The sequence below is a fragment of the Durio zibethinus genome, chromosome 13 (assembly GCF_047325235.1).
Source record: "Durio zibethinus cultivar Kanyao isolate XHJ-2024 chromosome 13, ASM4732523v1, whole genome shotgun sequence".
NCBI lineage: Eukaryota > Viridiplantae > Streptophyta > Magnoliopsida > Malvales > Malvaceae > Durio > Durio zibethinus.
The window spans coordinates 17,997,571-18,016,922 of NC_143174.1; the positions used below are offsets into that span (position 1 = coordinate 17,997,571).

Consider the following 19,352-nt stretch of genomic DNA (forward strand, 5'->3'; position numbering starts at 1 on the left):
AGAGAGAAGCCTTTAACCTTTGCTTTTTGGAAAGAAAAAGAGTTGGGACTTCCTAACTTACCGTCACCTTTTGCTTACTTTTGGCAACGATAGGAATCTAAGCTGACAAGCTCGACTTTTGATTGGATAAGGGATTTATTACTTTAGTTCCCCCCGATAAAGGGTTACAAGTTGAATTGACTGCTTTTAGCCCTTTTTGGCCTTAGGCTTATGAAGAAACTTATGGAATTCAAAATATATAGAAAGGTGGGAAAACATCTACAAAACAAGCTAAGAGTTAGAAAAAAATTAACAAAAGTAAATGCCCTACGAGGTTACCTCACACTTACTCTAGTACTTGGACGAGTTTACTAGTTCAAAGAGGGTTAGCTCATTCATGTTTATGACAAACTCTTCTTTTTTGGTGAACTTTAGGATGTCGATCATCATTAATTAAACAAGTTTATCATTAAAATTCTCAAGCTCATTAAAAAATTTTCAAACCTTGGGATCCTTATTTTCATCTTTATTCTTGCTCTCCTTCTTGATGCAAAGGAAAAACAACTTTCAATTTTTTTATTAAGCTCAAGCAGTTAGAAAAAAGTTTTTTTAGCTAGACAAGTTGTGATGTAAAATCACCTCTTATCGTGTGAATGTTTTTTAACAAAGAAGAACTCCTTGAATAGAGAAAGGGAAAAAATAATACATATGTGTTTACAAAAATGATGAAAGCTATTATGTACCAAAAAAAATTTAGGGTGAGCTGAGTGATAGTTAAATTATAAAAAAAAAAAAGCTGACAATAAAAAAATGTAAAGGGAACCTCAAACAAGCCACTATAGAATCCCAATACACCCAGAGCTAGTGACTTTTTAAAGAAGAAATGACCCGATCCTTGGTGTTCGGTATTTATACATTGTATCCTTTTTTTGAAAGGCCAAAATTGTCCCTCAAAAAGCAAATGTGACATATTAGGACAGTTCTTAAGGTTAGCCCTACCTTTTAAGCTTTTTATCACGTCCATAGGGTTTAAACCTAAGGTAATTATAGTGTAGAAAGGGATTTGAGCCAAGCCCTCTAAGTTTAAAGGGGACTTCTCTTTACCCTTTCCTTTCTTGGCTTGTTTTGCCTTTTCCTCTTATTCCTCAAAACTTCTCTCATTATCAGAGCCCTTACTATTAGAAGACTTAAACTCTTTAGCAAGAGCACCATAATGTCAGATAAAGAATAATGATAAGGAAACTCTTTAAAAAGAAAGAAGTAATGAGGGACATTAACTAAAGCTGACTCAAGAAGAGTATACAAAAGAACTAAGGAAGAAGTATGAGGAATAGAAGGCTATAAAAGTTAAACCTTAGAAGAACAAATAGCAGAAGAAGAAGAAAAGTCAACTGGTGAAGTTGAACTGACCTGAAAGATAGAAAATGGAATTGGAGGGTTCTCAAGCTCAAAGTCGATAACATTTCACAGCTTGTCTATGCTCTGAAAGACCCACTCTCCTTTAGCATGAGCATTGTCTTTTACCTTTTTCTATTATTTCTCAGACAATGGATTTAACCAATATGGTATTCACCTATAGTTTTTCCCTACAATGACTAAAGGCACTCTATCATTGTCATCCCCATAATTAAGTCGACTTGAACTACCCTAAAACTCCCTAAATCCCTAAAGCTTGCACTAGTAGACATTATGAAAGGGAGAAAAAAACATATCGAAATCAAAAAAAGAAGAATGGATAAAATAGACAAAACTTTTAAGTCAGAAAAAGGGTGAGAGCTTTTAGGTTGGATAAAACATATCGAATTAAGAGCAAAAAAGCAGCAGGTGAAAAATGAAGGCCCTAACAGGCCATTTATATAGCCAAAGTTCATATCAAATGAACACCCCAAATCAAGCCACATGTTGAACTACTATTAGGGAGAGTATTTTCACCTTTCTAGCTCTATATTTTACTGTCCAAAAGCCAATCTCTTTATTAAATGTAAATTTCATATATTCAAAGGGCAAATCGATCATCTCACCCCTTCAAACTGACTAAATCAGTAGTAAAACCCGGGTCAAACTTATTGAAAAAACTAATTGCTAAGTCATTCCTACGCTAGATATAGGGGTCAACTCTAAGAAAAGACATAAGTCTCATGTCAAATATGCAAGCAAAACCAATTCACTTAAACCTACTTGGCTTAACCTCGGCCCTCTCTAACATAAAAGTATTCACCTAGGTAACCCTAAAACGGATCGGCTATGTGTATAACTCAAAGCATATGCTCAAGATCAAGCTTAGTACCTACACTAATATGCCAGATCGGCATACTCTAGGGTGGCAGAGGTTAAACTTAATAACAGTCACATGCCTCCCGCACTTGACTTTCACCTTAGCCTTATCAACATTCAACCTTGGCAACGTGAGGTCGGATCTCAGGCATGACTTTTCTAAAACCCACGTTTACAAGATTGAGGTTAGATTGGCAAATACGCACACCAAAAAGGTTCAATTGAACACCTACCAATTTGATACTCAGGTTTTTCGGTAGGGGGACAATATGTTAGAGGTATTTTTAGGTCCAATGGGCATATTGGTCATTTTTTTCATTAGAGACTATCAGCAAACAACAAAGGGCCTTTTGAACTTTTGGGCCAACCAACATGAACAATGCCACATCAACTCGCCTACGTCACTATTTTGCCCCACAGACCCCTCACCTTTCATCTATAAATAGAGATATCCATGTACTATTATTCAATTCCCATTCTATTCTTACATTTTTATTTTTCTCTCCTTTTGACCTTCTTTAGACTAACTTCTAATTTGAGCATCAAAGTATAAACGCAATGAGCACTCTCTGTCTTTACCTTTAACTACTCTTTTTCTTTCTTTTCTTATGATTTCAAGGTTTTGACCCTCAGTTCGAAACTTAGCACGAACAAAAGTGATTAGATAAACTAACATGAAATATTCAAAGCTTTGTTTGAGTCTTGACAGAGCAAAGTATGAAATAAAATATTTGAAATAGAGAGGAGTCAATGCAAAATGAGTTGGAAAATTCTTTGGGTAATCCAAAGGGTGTTTGCCTTGTTTGTGCTCAACCTCGTAAAAACAACACTAGCTGAAGAATTGATGGAGAAGAACGAACAAAGGTAGCGATTGAAACTTACCAAAAGAGTAGATTCGATGATTGCACCATCAACGTTTAACGTGACCAGAAGCTTTCTTTCATTATCAAAACACCCCATTTTGGAAACCAGCTCTGTCGAATCCAACCAAACTTTCCCTACGACTGCCAATTTACTCTTTTTATTTCATAATTCTTTCCCAATATTTATTATTCCAACAAAAAAAAAATTAATACCAAAGTGAAAATCCAAAAGATTTTTCAACCTAGTAATGAATTAAAATAAAAACAGGATTAAGTAATTACTTGCATATAAGACATTAAACGAAGCATCCCAAGAAACAGAAGTACAATCTTTGGAAACAACTGAAAAATTGCATAAGTTCTTAAATTCATCATCCCATTCAATTGACTTCCCATTTCCTAAAATTCTTTCACTGCTACGATTCCTTTTATGCCTTGAAGATGATTTATAAAAGGGAAGCAATCCAGACATTGGTCCTTTTCGTACCATTTCAATCAACACGATTTTCTTATTTGCCCCTTCATTAGATAAAAAAATTGAAGCGATACCCTAGCAGAGAACATGAAAACGGAGAGACCAGAGCGCTGAGACACGGAAGCCAATGTCCAAGGAAACTAGGAAAGCCGTTGTGAACCGGCAATCACCTTGACTTGTCGTGATCTTGTGCTCGGAATTACGTGTGGAGCAGCAACTAGGCCAGGATTTATGATTGGGTTGGACAAATAATTTAAGTTAATTCAAAATTTTTTTATTAAAATATAAATTAATTTTAAAAATTACAAATAAATTTGCACATATAACATTTTTTTGTACGTAATTTTTTTTTTTTTTTTTTTTGCAATAGAAACAAAATTTGCATAGCTAAAGTTTATTATATAATTTTTGACAAAGATAACCTAAACACTATTTAGATAAATTATCTTTTATAATAGACACATATATTAATTTAATAAAATTTTACTTAAAATTTTTTTAAAGATGGATATGATACATGAAAGAATGAAATAAAAATTAACATATCTAATTTTATTATTTACTCTTAATTCGTTACTTATCATTTATTTTTACTTTTATTCATTATAATTTGGAGAATAAGAAATGCCTTTGTTCTTACATACAATGAAATGAAGAATGAAAGAAAAAAAAATCTATATTAGTTAAAGATAATTAATTTTTTTATTACTTCATAGTTTATATGTTTTATTTTTTCTGTTTTAAAAAATAGTTAAAATCATTTAAGTAATACAAGTTCCAAGTCTCACTATCCCTACAAGATCCCCTTGTATCAATCTAAACAAATTATTAGGAGGAATTAAAAGTTTAACCATTTCAACTCTTTAAAAGAAATTTACTTCATTCTTTACAAAGTAAAAATATATATAAATATATATATGTTACAATGAAATTGCTTAACACTCTGCGTGTAAATTTTCAATTATTAGATAAAAAATAAAATGTTTTTGTATGAGCCTTAATTTAGTGGGGGCAAATATGATAAACAAGATTTTAATTGGAGCAAAGCTTTGAATATCTAAAACTTTTGAGATTTTTTATAATAAACCCAAAAAAAAATTTAGAACTCAGTGGGGGCAACTGCCCCAATAAGCTTATAGGTAGATACGTCCATAGTGGGGAGTTTCATTGGATTTATATGATATTATGATACATGTATTCATTTATTTATACTACAAATTTTAGTAAGATTGACTTTACTTTGACTTTTTATATGGGTTATCACATGACAGTCTTTGTTTTTTATTTTATTTTAATTTTTAATTTTAATTTTAATTTTTCTTATATATTTTATAAATTATTTTTTAAAAATGGTGTGAAACTCATTTAATATTATTGATTAAAAAATAATTTTTTTTATTTTTTTGAATTAGATAATTTTTTTTTAAAAAAGATACCTATAGAGATGTTCACATATCATCTCAATTTTTTTTTTTTTTTGGTTTTTATAAATTTTTTTACCCAATCTAATAAGTGCATTTTTTAATTAGGGATTTGGTCAAGGATTTTTTTTTTTTAAATTGACATCGGGTTGAAGATAGGCTTATAATGTTCATCTCGCTCTATGTATATATAAAAATATATATTTAGTTATTCATTTAATTAAATATATATACACTATATTAATACAGTTGTTGTTCATTATTTTAATTTAATAAATCTATATGACACTCATTTGACCTTTTTTTTTTTTTTGCAATTTGCTTATTTTTTATTTTTTTAACTTTTTAATTCGATAAATTTTGTAAGAAAAAATCAATGGAGGAAAGGATGATAAACTAACTTGCATTAGATAGGTTTCAATTCCCTCCAGGCTAATAAATTTGATTTTAAAAAATTGGATCGAGTTTTGACTTTTTATAAAAATTCTTTGAGTTTATTTTTTTAATTTTTTTTAATTAGATATAATTTGTAAAAAAGTTAAGTGAAGGTGGCTATGATAAAACAACACCTATCCAATAGATTTTAATTTGCCCAATCCAATAGATGTAGTTTTTAAAATTCAGGATCGAGTAATTTTTTTTTATTGAGAAAATGTTGAAGCTAAGAGTGGAGTGTTTCGTCTTACTTCGAGTATATATAAAAAATCATTTTAGTAGTTATTTAAATTTATAATTATATAAATTTTATCAATAAATATATTATTCAATCTTTTAATTTAATATAAATATTGAATTTATGCATAATTAATATTTAATTTACTTAAAAATAATTTTTTATGAAGATTATACTTAATTAAAATTATTAAATTAATTTTAGATCAATTTAAGTTGAAAACAGTTTATACATATATTTGCTCGACCAGAATCGAGTATTAATAAATCATAACTTGATATCAAAATCTAATTGAATTATTAAAAAAAGTTAGGTTGAAGTTGGAGATCATAAACCATATATAATTTACCCATTGCCATCCTTAAATAAAGGTGTACATGTGGCATCCTATTTAGTTTTTTGTTAAAAATAATTAATGAAGATAGAGATGACAACAAATTTGTATATGATAAGTTTGATTCATCCAATCTAATATATATATATTTTTTAAGTTTGGCATCAGATTAAGATGTTTTTTTAAAAATAAAAATCAAGTCAAAATTAGGATTAAAGTTTTTCCTCTCACCTTGAGTATGTATAAACTTTAGCTACTTTTTTCTTTAAAAAAAAAAATTACCGTTTCAATGGCTATTTTCTTTTTCTAAAAAATTTTTTACATCTTTTTATTTTTTAATAAAATAATTGACTGTTGGTAAGTAGAAGTGAGGAGTCACGTTTGTCTTCTTTTTTTTTTTGGTTAACTTTCCTCTGTTTTTTTATTTTTTCTAACCATTTGGTTTTAAAAAAAAATAAAGAAATGGGTAAGTTTACTTTCCTTTACCAACCCTTCTATCGTCTCTAATACTTAACGCCTTCTACCTTCCATCTTTTCTTTGTTCTCTATTTCTTCTTGCCATCTGCCTTTCATCCTTTCTTTCTTCAACAATACTTCATACCATTTGTCTTCCATCCTTTCTCAATTTTTGTTTTATGAAGATAAGATGAGTTTGGATATAAAAAGTAGATGAAAGAGAAGAAAATTTTAGAGAAATCCAAACAAAAAAGAGCAAACAAGGGCATAACGAAAAGAAGGTGTACCACGAAAGATATAGGGAGAGAAGGATGGGAATACCACTCCTCAAGCTTAGTTTCAGAGAGATAAGACAACAAAACAAAATTTTTTGAAAGGGTTCGGTAGACAGATGCAAAGGGGCAAAGAGAAAAAGGCACTCATCATCTCCTCTACAGCTAACTTTAGATAACATATTAGTGGCTTGATCGATAGCTTGAATAGTTTCAGCTCTGGTGCTAACAAGTCTTGATGGTTAGTTTTTTTTATTATTATTTATTATTTTTAATCTTTTTTAAAATTAATTGAATGGGTTTTTGAGATGGTAGAGAATTAAGAGATAAGTTAAAGGTCATTTAAGCTGAAATTTCTATACTTGTTCTTTTAGAATTTAAGTGTGTGAGTTGTGGCGTCGGTTTGGACGCCTTTTGATTTTCTTCAACCACACAAAGATTGAGACCATTAAATTTTGTTGTTGTCTAGCCAATAGTCAAGTGCTCTCAAGTTTGGCCTTATGCAATCCCCCTGGGACTCACAAGATGTGGAATTTGTTGAATAGCTTTCTACATTGAAAATGGCTCTTAAATATGCTTAGGTAAGCTTCTAAGCATATTAAGTTCTTTGTAAATTTGCATTATTGTTAATGATAATTAGATGGTTTTTTGGGAAAGGTAATTTAGACGAAGTTGATAAGAGAAATAAATTATGCACATAAAGAAAAGCCAACTTAGTTGCAACTACTATTGATGGGAAATAGTTGGAAGGTATCACCATAGCCAATAATATAATGCAATATAAAATAACTTATTGTTCTTTTTAACTTATGTAACAAGTTATGGATATTACAAGTTTTCTCTTTATGCATGTTATTTTACCTGCTTAAATTGTTCTTTTTAACTTATGTTGCCATTTTTAGAAGGATGATGTCTTTTATTTGGTCTTCCTTTAATAGAGAAAACAAGTGAAGATAATGGGCTATTGGATTATGTTTTTTACAAGAAAAAGATGAAGTCTTTTATTTGGACTTCCCTTTAACCTTTCTATAAAACAAGTTATAGATATATAAATTAATGGCAAGTGGCTAGAAAAGTAATGGCACTTTTCTAATATCTACTTATATTTGCTTAGGCAATTGATTTTCCATGGATGTTTCTTGGTAAATTTATTTATGTTGAGTGTTAGTGAAACCCTTTAGGTCGGTATCCTTTTAGTTGAAATAGTTCAAAAAATCTTATTTTAATTTTTAGATGAAAACATCACATTTTATTTGAAAAATTTTTTGGTATCAAAATGGATTTTGAATTTTAAGTGGCCTTGATTGGGAAGTTGAATATCAGATCCAAAATTTAAAAGCCCAAGATTGTATTTATATATTTTTTTAGTTTAATTATTAGTTTTGTTATTTTTGTTATTTTTTTTTAGTCAAAAAAGATAATCGGCCAAAGAGTAAATTTGATAATTTATATTTTCAACGTCTTAGCTTAATGACAAAAAATGTCTTCAAGAAGACATAAGGTTGGGATTTGACTCCAATCTTTCTCTTTTCTTCTTTGTTGTAGGGTTCTATCTTTTTAAAATAAAAAAGAATTGATAATTTATGAGTCCATGACAACGCTCGAGTATCATGCGAATCTTATATATAAATGCTTTAGTTTTAAGGTTACACGTGTTAGTTTTTTTCTTCATTTTGGAAAAAAAATTTTATATATTTTATTATAAAAACATTTTTGGAAATTTTAGCAGCAGCTGAATTGGCCATTGCATTTTAACACTTAAGTTATTAGAGAGCCACATTTACCCACATTTTAAAGTTTAGACCGACAACTTTCAATAACAGGTTACTTTTTTCAAAGTTTTTTATTTTATTTTATTTATTTTATTTTATTTTCATTTGCTTCTTGATAGATTGACAGCGTGTTATCGTTTCATTCTTGATTGCATCTTCCTTCAAAACTTTCTTTTTCTTACAATCAATATTATTCAGTTGCTAATCAAGAAAGATCCATGCTTATATACCAAAAAAGTAAAAAGAAAATTTTAGGCTTCAGGTTAAACTATTCCTTTACCACATAAAAAAAAAAAAAAAAGCTTGACCACACATTAAAAAAAAAAAAGAAAAAAAGAAAAACAAAGTTGTTGGTTCTCTCTAAAAAATTACTTTGCTACCAACTCTCAAACAATAAACTCATATTCTTTCTTTTTTTTTATTCCATTTTTTCAAAATTTTTGTTACTTTTTGATTGATTCCTTGTATTTGTGTTGGGTTTACAAAAATAAAAGTGTATTTTAGGAAATTTGCCTTTTATTTTTTAATTTAAAAAATATTAATCAACTAAAAAATTATTGATATTCTCTGCATTGGCATGGTGCCTTGCCAAGGTTACTACTGTTAGGAATTACCTTAGCTCTGATATCACTTGTTAGATAAAAAGCTTTAATTTAATCACACCAACGGAAGCGAATCCAATCACACTAGTGGAAGTGAAATTAAATAATTAATCAAACACACAAGAGACAACAATTTAACATAATTCAGTCTAACTAACCTACGTTCACGGATGAAAAACAAGATCCACTAATTGTAGAGAGTTAAAACATATATCAAAATGCATCAATCACTCAACAATCAATATCCATAAACCTTTTTAATCTCTTCTAAGTTATAGAGTATTCTCAACCCAAACAAACACATACCTATGTGCACTATTTCAACACAACCAATCACATACCTATATGCTTCCATACATTATACTTATGTGGACCCTTTCAGTCTCCTCTAGTCTACTCACAAACAAACGTATACATCCATAAGACGTAAATCTTCAATAGTCTTATGGGGTGTCTATTCATAAAACTTTACAACTTTCTTACATTTTTTCTCATACCTAATCCTATAGAGATTTCACATATTTATAAACATACAAACTTGCCTATTAAGAATCCATCTCCTTTAAAAATTTTTCTTTTACAAGTCACACTTGCCTATTAAAAATCTCATTTCTTTTAGAATTCTTCTTTTGCATCAAGTAATATTTAACAAATCCTAAACAAATCTCCTATGGGATTTGAGTCATTATTCCTAACAATTACTCCAATAGCAAGCCTTATGTTCTCTGAGGGAGAAACTTACCGAACTCCATTTCTATTTTCTTGACTTTATCAACGATAAAAATCCCACTACTATCTTAGTCACCTATCCTAACATGAAGCATCATTACTGCCTTTAACACACCCATTCTGTTTGGCAGTGATCATTGGTAATGCTCGAGGCTTGTGGGCTACAATTGTCAAAGAATGTTGACTTTGGTGTTTGGGATTTTATGTTTACTCAAGGTAAATTCAATAGCAACTCTATCAGTGTGTTCTCAAGGAATTTTATTACACAGACGGAGCATGAGCTTGACTTGGTCAAAGACAAGGAAAAATTCAGGATGGCCCAAGGGTTTGCGCATCTTAAGACATTTTGTTGATTTCACTTCTCGCGCTGTTACTGTGGAGTGTGATGTTCTTATGATTCATCACTGAGATTAGATTTTGTTTATCGAAAGTTTAAGTAATAAGTTTTGAGAGAAAAAAGTGAGGTTACGTGGACCGTTAAATGCATGAGTGTTGAAGTGTGATTGTTAAATCAACTGCAGCAAGCATTCCTCAAACATTTTTAACAAGTGTGATCATAGCATTTTTTTTTTTTAATAGAGCTCACTCTTTCTTTAAACTTTTAACTTTTTACATATATTTTTAATTTTATAATTTAATTACAAAATATTTTAAAGTGGGATTGTAGACACTAATTTTGTACGGATTTCGATTTAAATTTTTTAGTTTTATCAAGTTCGCGGGCCAAAGCACGATTTTTTCTTCGGGCCTAAGCCCCTGTTGTTGTTTTATTTTTATTATTGTTTTTATTTATCAAATATCATTTATTAATTAAATATTAAAAAAATACAAAAAACAAACAAATAAATAAAATAAATAATAAGCTAATAAAAGAGCAAAAAGCAGGGGGTTAATGCTAGTGAATGTTGTGCACGTCACCACTGCCAGCCCTTATCTAATCCCCTTACTAGAGCACTATAGCCTCATTAGCACCTCTAAACCACCACACCAAAAGCCCCATGCCCTGTCAATCTTAGATCTTTACAAAACCAATTTCAACTCTAATCAAAGGAAGCATCGATCCCTCTATCCCTTGGAGCTTCTGCGTTCTACCCATAAGCATCGACCCCATTCAACCATTACTAGATAACAACCCCACTATTGATTGAAAAATCCACCCCAAGAATGAGCTTTCTCTCACATCTAAACCTTAAGCCTCTATGCATCTTACAATACCATCTCTAGCCCGCCAAGTTCTTCCATTACTTACAGTCCCCATGCTAAACAAACACCAAAAAGAGACGCACCCCAAAATAAAAATAAAAAAACTACCAGAAAGAAAAAAAATTCACTGTCCTCCTCGATCCGACGATGAACCCAGCATTAAAGGCTTCTTGTAAAAAAAAATCAGTTTAGCTTTTAGTTAAAAAAAGAAAAAAAGAGAGAAAAGGTTTGACCAGACTCTTAAGGTGCGATATAGGACATTTCGATGAAATTCAGGTAAAACTAGGTCCAGATCTGGAAAGAAAAAGGTGAGAGGAGTTTGTGGGTAAATTTTATGATTTTTTAGCAACCTGATCAACAATCGACAACCATCGACAATAGAACAGATGGCAGTCGGTGCAGTTGTTGACGACCTACCTTTTTCTTTTTTTGGCTCTGTTTGGGATAAGAAGATTTTTTTTTTTTTGAAAGAGGGGTTCAAATAAACAAAAAAAAGGGTTATATATAAGCTAACTAAACCCAAAATGATGTCATTTGGAAAAAGGCCAAAACAATGTCGTTTTAGCAAAACAAAAGGATCTGCGTGCTATCCCTGACCCAACTTGAGGTTTGTAGGCCCGACTCATGATCCGTTTCTGCCTTAGCTTAAAATTGATCCAATTAAATCAGTATTGAATCGTTAGAAAACCAATCTGAACCGTTGAACTGTGGAACCAATTAAACCGACCCAAACCAATGTTAACTAGACCATTAACCAGTCCGTTCAATTTTTTTAAAATTTTTTATATATTATATTTATTTTAAATTTTATTATTAATATTTATGCATAATAAAATGAGTAAATTTACTAGAATAATTTTTTTTGTTTTTTTATAATAATAATAATAATAAATAAATAAAAGAGAATAATAAAAAATACAAAAAATTATAAAAATAAAAAATGATTGATAATAGTAATAAATTTTTTCTTTTCTCTACCTAGATGTTGGAGGAAATCAAAACATTCTTTTAAAAATAATTTCATCTAGATGCTGGGGAATTATAAAAAAAATGTAAAGAAATATATAATAATAATAATAATAATAATAATAATAATAATAATAATAATAATAATAATAATAATAATAAATTTATAACATATATATAAAAAATTTTAATTAATTTTTGAAGATCATAAAAATCGAACTTGTTTTTGAAAATTCGTCTACATGTTATGAATTTTTAGAGATGTTAGTTTTTTAAAAAAAATAAAAAATTTAAACCCTTTAAACCCTAAAACTAAAACTCTAAACCTTTCAAACCCTAAAATCAAAATCTTAAATCCTTCAAGTCTTAAAACCTTAAGCTTATAAATCTCAAACCCTAAAACTAAAACTCCAAACCTTAAAACTCTAAAGTCAAACCCTAAAATCCAAAATCTCACACCCTGAAATCCAAAATTTTTAAATCCAAAATTTCAAATTTGGCACTTAACCCCGAATTATTATCGAAAAATCATTCAAACTTTAAAAACTCGATGCAAAATCCTAAGGATACATGTGAAAATCTAATTCAAAATAATTTGTTCTCGAATGTCATCTAGATGATAGGGCATTTAAGAAACTTTATTTCATTATATCTTTTATGCTAGCCTTAATTCGCTTTAACAATGGAATAAATAAAAAATATGTATAATGGGATCTTAAATATAAACAGTCATACCTAAGCTCTGCTTAGATGTTGAAAAGTCAGAGTGGTCTCATTATACTTAAGAACCAAACTTTAAAATTGCATTTTATCACTTTACATAAATTCATAGGCATACATATGTTATCATGTTTTGGGGGCAATTGTTTGCATTTCTCTGTCTTTAATTTTTATTTACTACTTGATGATAAAATATTTTATAAACAAGGGCAACACATTTTTTTAAAATTATGATATTATAAAATAAAACAAAAATAATATTTTCAAAAGAAATAATTATTAGTACTCTGCCTAGATGTGAGAGAATTACTAATAATTATCTTCTATAAAAAGTGTTATTTTATTTTAAGAAATATTGTGTAAAATCTTAAGTGAAAAAAGTTATTTTTAAATTCTACTTAGATGTTGGAGAATTTTAAGATAATTCTTTAACTTAAAGATTTTTTCAATATTTCTAAATAAAGAGCTTTAGCAAAATATTATTTTTTTTAAATGAAGGGGATTATTATTAAATTTCAAATTAAAACCATTTCATCCAACACTGAAAATAGCGCATAATTAATTTGCACTGATTTATGGGTGTTATGGGGTATTAATCTTTCCCCATACGTAATCGACTCTTAAACTTAGAAGCTATTTTCGTAGACCAAAAATTTATCTTTTGATAAACTTTAAACTCGTTTTTCTAATTTTATTTAAAAGATAAACTTTTAAATGGCCAATCACTTCTTAAAAAAAAATTGTGACAACTCTTTTTTTTTTCTTGATTTTAAAATTTTTTACGTCTGACGATCTCAAAACCGTTACGATAGGGATCTACTTTTTTTTTTCGTTGGGCTTTTTTTTTTCATTATTTGACTTAAAATTTTTTGTTTTTAATGTATTTTATTTTTCAATGGGCTCATTATTTCGTGTGATCCTTTTTTATTTTTAATTTATTTTTTAATTTTTCTTTATATTTTATTTTATAAAATTTAAAAGCAGACCCACAAAATTTTTTTTCTTTTTTTATTTGTCTTGTCCATTTTTTTTACTTTTTATGTACTTAGTTTTTTATTTCAATTGGATCCATTATAATTTGAAAGATCCAATTATTTTATTTTTATTAGATTTTTTTTTTTTAAAATTTTGGCAGCGTATTTCCTTTTTATTTATTTTTTCAAATGTTTTATTAGATACTAAATTTTTTATAGTTTCTTTTTAATAGAACTTAATTAAATTTTTTTATATATTTTTAAACTCACGTGATATTAATAGTACGCTATGTGTATTTTTTCAATCATATTTTTTCTCATTTTTATTTTTTATAATTTAATAAATTATTTTTAGATTTTATTTTTTACTATCTCACTTGATATCATAGATATAACACATGTCAAGTAATTTAATTCTTTTTTTGCATTTTTTTTTTAGTTTTTTTCCTTATTTATAATTTTTTCCTTTTTTCTTAATTAATATTTTAAAATATTTTAAATTTTTTAAAAATATTAGGCCTATTTGATGTTATTATTAAAAATATATTTTTAGTTGCTTTTACTGTTTTATTTAATAATTTTTAAAAAATAATATTACCGGAGGTGTTAATAGCACATCTTTATTTTATTTTTTTTTTGTTTTTTTTTAAATTAATAATATAAAATTTTCAAAATAAAATAATTATTGCTCATGTTATGTGCCAACACTTTTTCTTTTTTGCTTTCGTTATTTGTTCATTTTCTCAAGTTTTTCTTTTTTTTATATTTAATAAATATTTTTATATTTATATTTTTTGTTATGAGTATGGTCAATGTTATATTAAATAGTGTAATGCCCTTGCTTATCTGCGACTTTTTTCTTTATAAAAAAAATTATTAATAAATTATCAAAGAAATATAATAATGTAAGTATTAAGAAAATAACAAACAATTTGATTCAAATATATTTCCAGTCCATATTAAGAACAATGTCCAAAATATAGAAAAACTAAGATCAAAGTAAGTATTAAGACCAATGTAAGTACTAAGATGAACCAAATTATTTGTCCTTAAAAAAAATGAATAACAATGTAAGCATTAAGAAAAATGACTAACAATGTAAGCATTAAGATGAAGTGGGCAAGCCATATGTATTTAAGTTTCACCCAAATTTGACCCAAAAAAAAAATTAAACTATTACAAAGGACTTTCATTATAACTGTAAAACTTTAAAGTAAAAAAAATCCAAATTATCAACTACAAAAGGAAAAACCAAAATAAACAACAAAAAAAAAAAATCAATTTGGAATTAGAAGAAAAAATAAATTGATGAGATTAGGTAATAACCTGTGAAAGCAACAGTTGATAAAATATGTTATGGCATGTATTAGATTTGTTATAGGATGTATCTAGAAGAAAAAAAAGATTGAATGTATAGATTTCATATAATTAAAATCAATCATAATAGTTCAATTCAAATGGAAAGAAGAAAAAACTTGAACAATAAATAAAGTTATGCAACTATTACAGCCACCAAAATAATATCATTTCAATATTGGCCAAAATGAGTAACAAAATCCAAGTAGTATATATTGAGTAACATGAAGGTCAAAAGCAATGCAAAGAAAGTTTTTGAATTTGATTTATGTTAGTACCCTTCACCATAATATAGCTAAGTATAGCAATAAATTCAAAATGGAATTAAAAACTAAAAATAAAATATTTGATTAAAAGAAATCAACACACTTTAATTCAAGAATATGGTGCATTCAAATAACAAAGAATAAAATTAATTTTCGAGAACTACACTAACAAATCAATCAAGGATAGCAATTGAAATCATATAAAAAAATTATCTTAATCTAAGTAAAGATAGATGTGGGAATTTTGGACTTACTGGTACTGGAGATTTGATTTAGTGCTACAATGATAATTTCATTTTTTATTTTTCAAATAGATTTTGCAATATCACTTGCATGACTGCTGAGTTGTGGGCCATAAAGGATGGCTTGCAAGTTATTGCTAGCCTTGACTTTCTAATATTATTTTGGAAACTAATTCAGTAATTCTTAAATGACCATTCATTTTTAAAATTTTTGTCATAATAAAGTCATTCTTTATGCGCCTTTTGAAAAAACCATTCTTTATGTGTTATTAGATAATTGAAGGTGTTTTACGAATAAATTGTAAGTTTAATTGATAAATGATACATAAAAAAAATTATTTTGCTGATATATTTGCCAAAAATAGAGCAACCAAGTAGAGGCTTTTATGTTTATTTTACTACATTTGAGTTCATTATATTAAATCTGTTGATAGACAATTCTCAAATAAACACTAAAACAAAATGTAATCTTAAACAAATAGAAGTAAATTAAAATATTTACAATATCATAAAAAATAAAATAAAAAATATCATCAAATAAGGAAATACATAATAAAATTTTAAATAAAAAGGATATAGCATGGAACAACAAAATAGAAAGCTCTAAAAGAACTAAAATATCTGAAATTTTTAATTGAAATTATTGTCTTTTCCTGCAAAAAATAAAACAATAAAATAAACTAAAAGCTCATATAAACAATAAAAAATTAAAAATATATATCATAAAAAGAAATAAAATAATGAAATATAGTAGTGCTCAAACACTACTAGCATACCCAGACAACTCCATGGGAATCACATCAACCAAATTTTCCAGCAACTTCATCTCTCTAAACTTTTCATCTTTCATATCAAACAACAAAACTCAGTTTTTAACCTTGTCCATTTTCTTCTCGTAAGTGGTCCAATGCACCTTTCTATTCAAAAAATAAGGGTAGCCTTCATGTATGGATACCACTACACCCCACTATCACCATTTCTCTGTTTTCTCAATAAAAACCCAACAATTTGGAGAAAAACAAAAAAACATATAGCATAAAAAACATGGAAAAAAAAGGAAAAGGAAAGGAAGGGTCTAAGAAGAAGAGAGATAAAGAAATGGAAGAAAAAAATTGAATTCTGTTTTTCTATGGATTTTTTTGCTCTACTTTTTTTTGTTCATTTTCTTTCACTATCAGTGTCCTTTCCTCCTTTTTTGATATCCTTCTTAAGCTTGCTGTCCATTAGTAAAAGTCCTAAACCTTCTTCCCTAATTTCTTCCTTTTTTTTTTTTGTGATAATATGCCACTTGTGTCTTCACGAAAAATAAATTCAAACACGAAAAATTTACAAAATTAAAACAAAAGACAAGTATGAAAGATTTTTAAAATTTTTTTAATATAAAAGATGCCGGATGTTAAGTTCAGGATCCTTTGAAAATTTTTTATTTTACATGCAAAAAAAAAAAAAAATCAAGTTTCTTTCAGATCCTTTGGGGATCCTTTTAATATAGCGTTGTATAGATAATTTAAAATATCTTTTTATATTTTTATAATTAGATAATTTTGTAAAAAATATATATATTAGCGGACAATGACAAAGGAGTTTCTGCTAAGGTATTGCAGGATTCAGGAAATTTGGTTTTTTAAGGGAATGACTGCAGAGTAATGTGGCATTGTTTTTGCTCATCCGTCCGATGAGCTTATTTCGAACCAGGAGTTTAGCGAAGGAATGAGACTCATAAGAGATCCTAGCCCCAGTAACTTGAGCTAAAATCAAGTCTAGCGACATGATCCTCTTTCAGCAGGTTACTCAACTCCACAGCCCTATTGATCCATGGGAAAGGACACACGAAGAAACATTAACAAAAATCGTGATAAGGTCACTTTAGCAACTCTTGATGCGAATTCCTGGAGTTTCTTTGATGCAAGCAAAGTCTTGCTGTGGCAATTTAAAATATCAGATCCTATTGATGCAAATGCCACTTGGATTACAGTGTTAGGTAGTGATGGCTTTATATCTTTCTTCAATCTCCATGCTGAAGGGTCCTCTCGAACAACAAAAATTCTAGATGATCCGTGCAGCAAACCAGAAGCTTGTAAGCCATATTTTGTTTGTTCAGGACCTTTGGGCAACACCAAGTGCCAGTGTCCATCAGCGCTAAGTTCAGGCGCTTGCAAAACACGTATTGCCTCTCCCTGCAGTCAGGTAAAGGATTCCGTAGGTTTTGTAGATTGCTGAAACTGGGCTTAATTATTTTGCACTTGGCTATGTTTCTCCCTCTTTAAAAACTAATCTGAGTGGTTGCGAAACATCTTGCCTTAATAATTGCTCGTGTATGGCTATGTTCTATGACAGTAGCTGGGGGACTTGTTTCCTATTTTACCAGGTTGGTAGCTTCCAAAGCTCTGAATAGCAGTTTGATTTAGTTGCTTTTGTCAAGATGTCACACAATGAAAATGGTGGAGGGGATGGAGGAGGCACAATACGCTTCTCATTTGTTGTGATTATCGCTGTTTCTTCAGTACTCGTCATTTTTGGCCTACTTTTTCTATCATAATACTACAAGAAAAGAAAAATATGCCAGAATCTCCTGATGAGACTTCAGAAAAGGATATTTGTTGGAGAGTTTAACTAGGATGCCAACTCGTTTCACTTACAATGACCTTCGGACTACTACAAATAAGTTCTCTGTTAAGCTTGGGCATGAAGGATTTGGCTCAGGATACCAAGTAACTCTTCCAGATGAAACTCAACTGACTGTGAAGAAATTGGAAGTCATTGGTCAGGGAAAGAAAGTATTACGAGATGAAGTTGGTATTATCGGCAGTTTCCATCATTTCCACCTGGCCAGGTTGAAAGGCTTCTGCACTGAAGGAAGCTATTGACTTCTTGCTTACAAATACATGGCGAATGGATCCTTAGATAAATGGATCTTCAAGAGAAACAGAGAAGAACCCCTGCTGGATTGGGGAACAAGATTCAATATTGCAGTGGGAACGGCAAAAGGGCTAGCTTATCTCCATGAAGATTGGGATTCAAAGATTGTGCATTGTGACATAAAGCCAGAAAATGTATTGCTTGATGACAATTTCTTAGCCGAAGTCTCAGATTTTGGCTTGGCAAAGCGATGCCTCGAGAACAAAGCCATGTTTTCACCACTCTAAGGGGCACAAGGGGGTACCTTGCACATGAGTGGATCACAAACTATGGAATATCAGAGAAGAGTGATGTTTACAGCCACGGCATGCTGCTGCTAGAAATCATTGGTGGAAGAAAAAACTTCGACCTGGAAGAATCTTCAGAGAAATCTTACTTGCCATCCTTTGCTTTTATGATGTTAGAGAAGGGAAGCCGAGAGATATCCTTGATTCACGGCTGGCTATAGAAGGGGAAGATGAGAGAGTTTATACTGCTATTAAAGTTACATTATGGTGCATACAGGAAGATATGCATTTAAGGCCGTCAATGACCAAAGTTGCTCAAATGCTAGGTCTCTCCCCATTTCCAGAGCCGCCGATGTCTTCTCCATTAGGTTCTCGCCTTTATTCAATTTTCTTTAAATCCATGACCATGAGTGGAGAAGGCACATTCTCAGCCTCAGCACCATCAGACTGCAAGAGTGATGCTTATCTTTCAGCTGTGCGGCTTTCTTCTTCCATCATCCACAACACCTCAGCTTCAAGTAAAAGAAAAAACAAGTAGGATTCACTTTTTTGAATTCTTATTTTAAAAACATTGTCCTGAATTACAGGAAAAATTCGCCATTGCAGTTTGAGTAAGAGGGGAGGGCTAG

General features: G+C 29.4%; 1 pseudogene; it reads left to right on the forward strand.

The window, feature by feature from the left end:
- Positions 1-19,346, forward strand: part of LOC111302516 (G-type lectin S-receptor-like serine/threonine-protein kinase SD2-5 pseudogene) — a 42,312-nt pseudogene extending 22,966 nt beyond the window's left edge.
- The last annotated feature ends 6 nt before the right edge of the window (positions 19,347-19,352 follow it).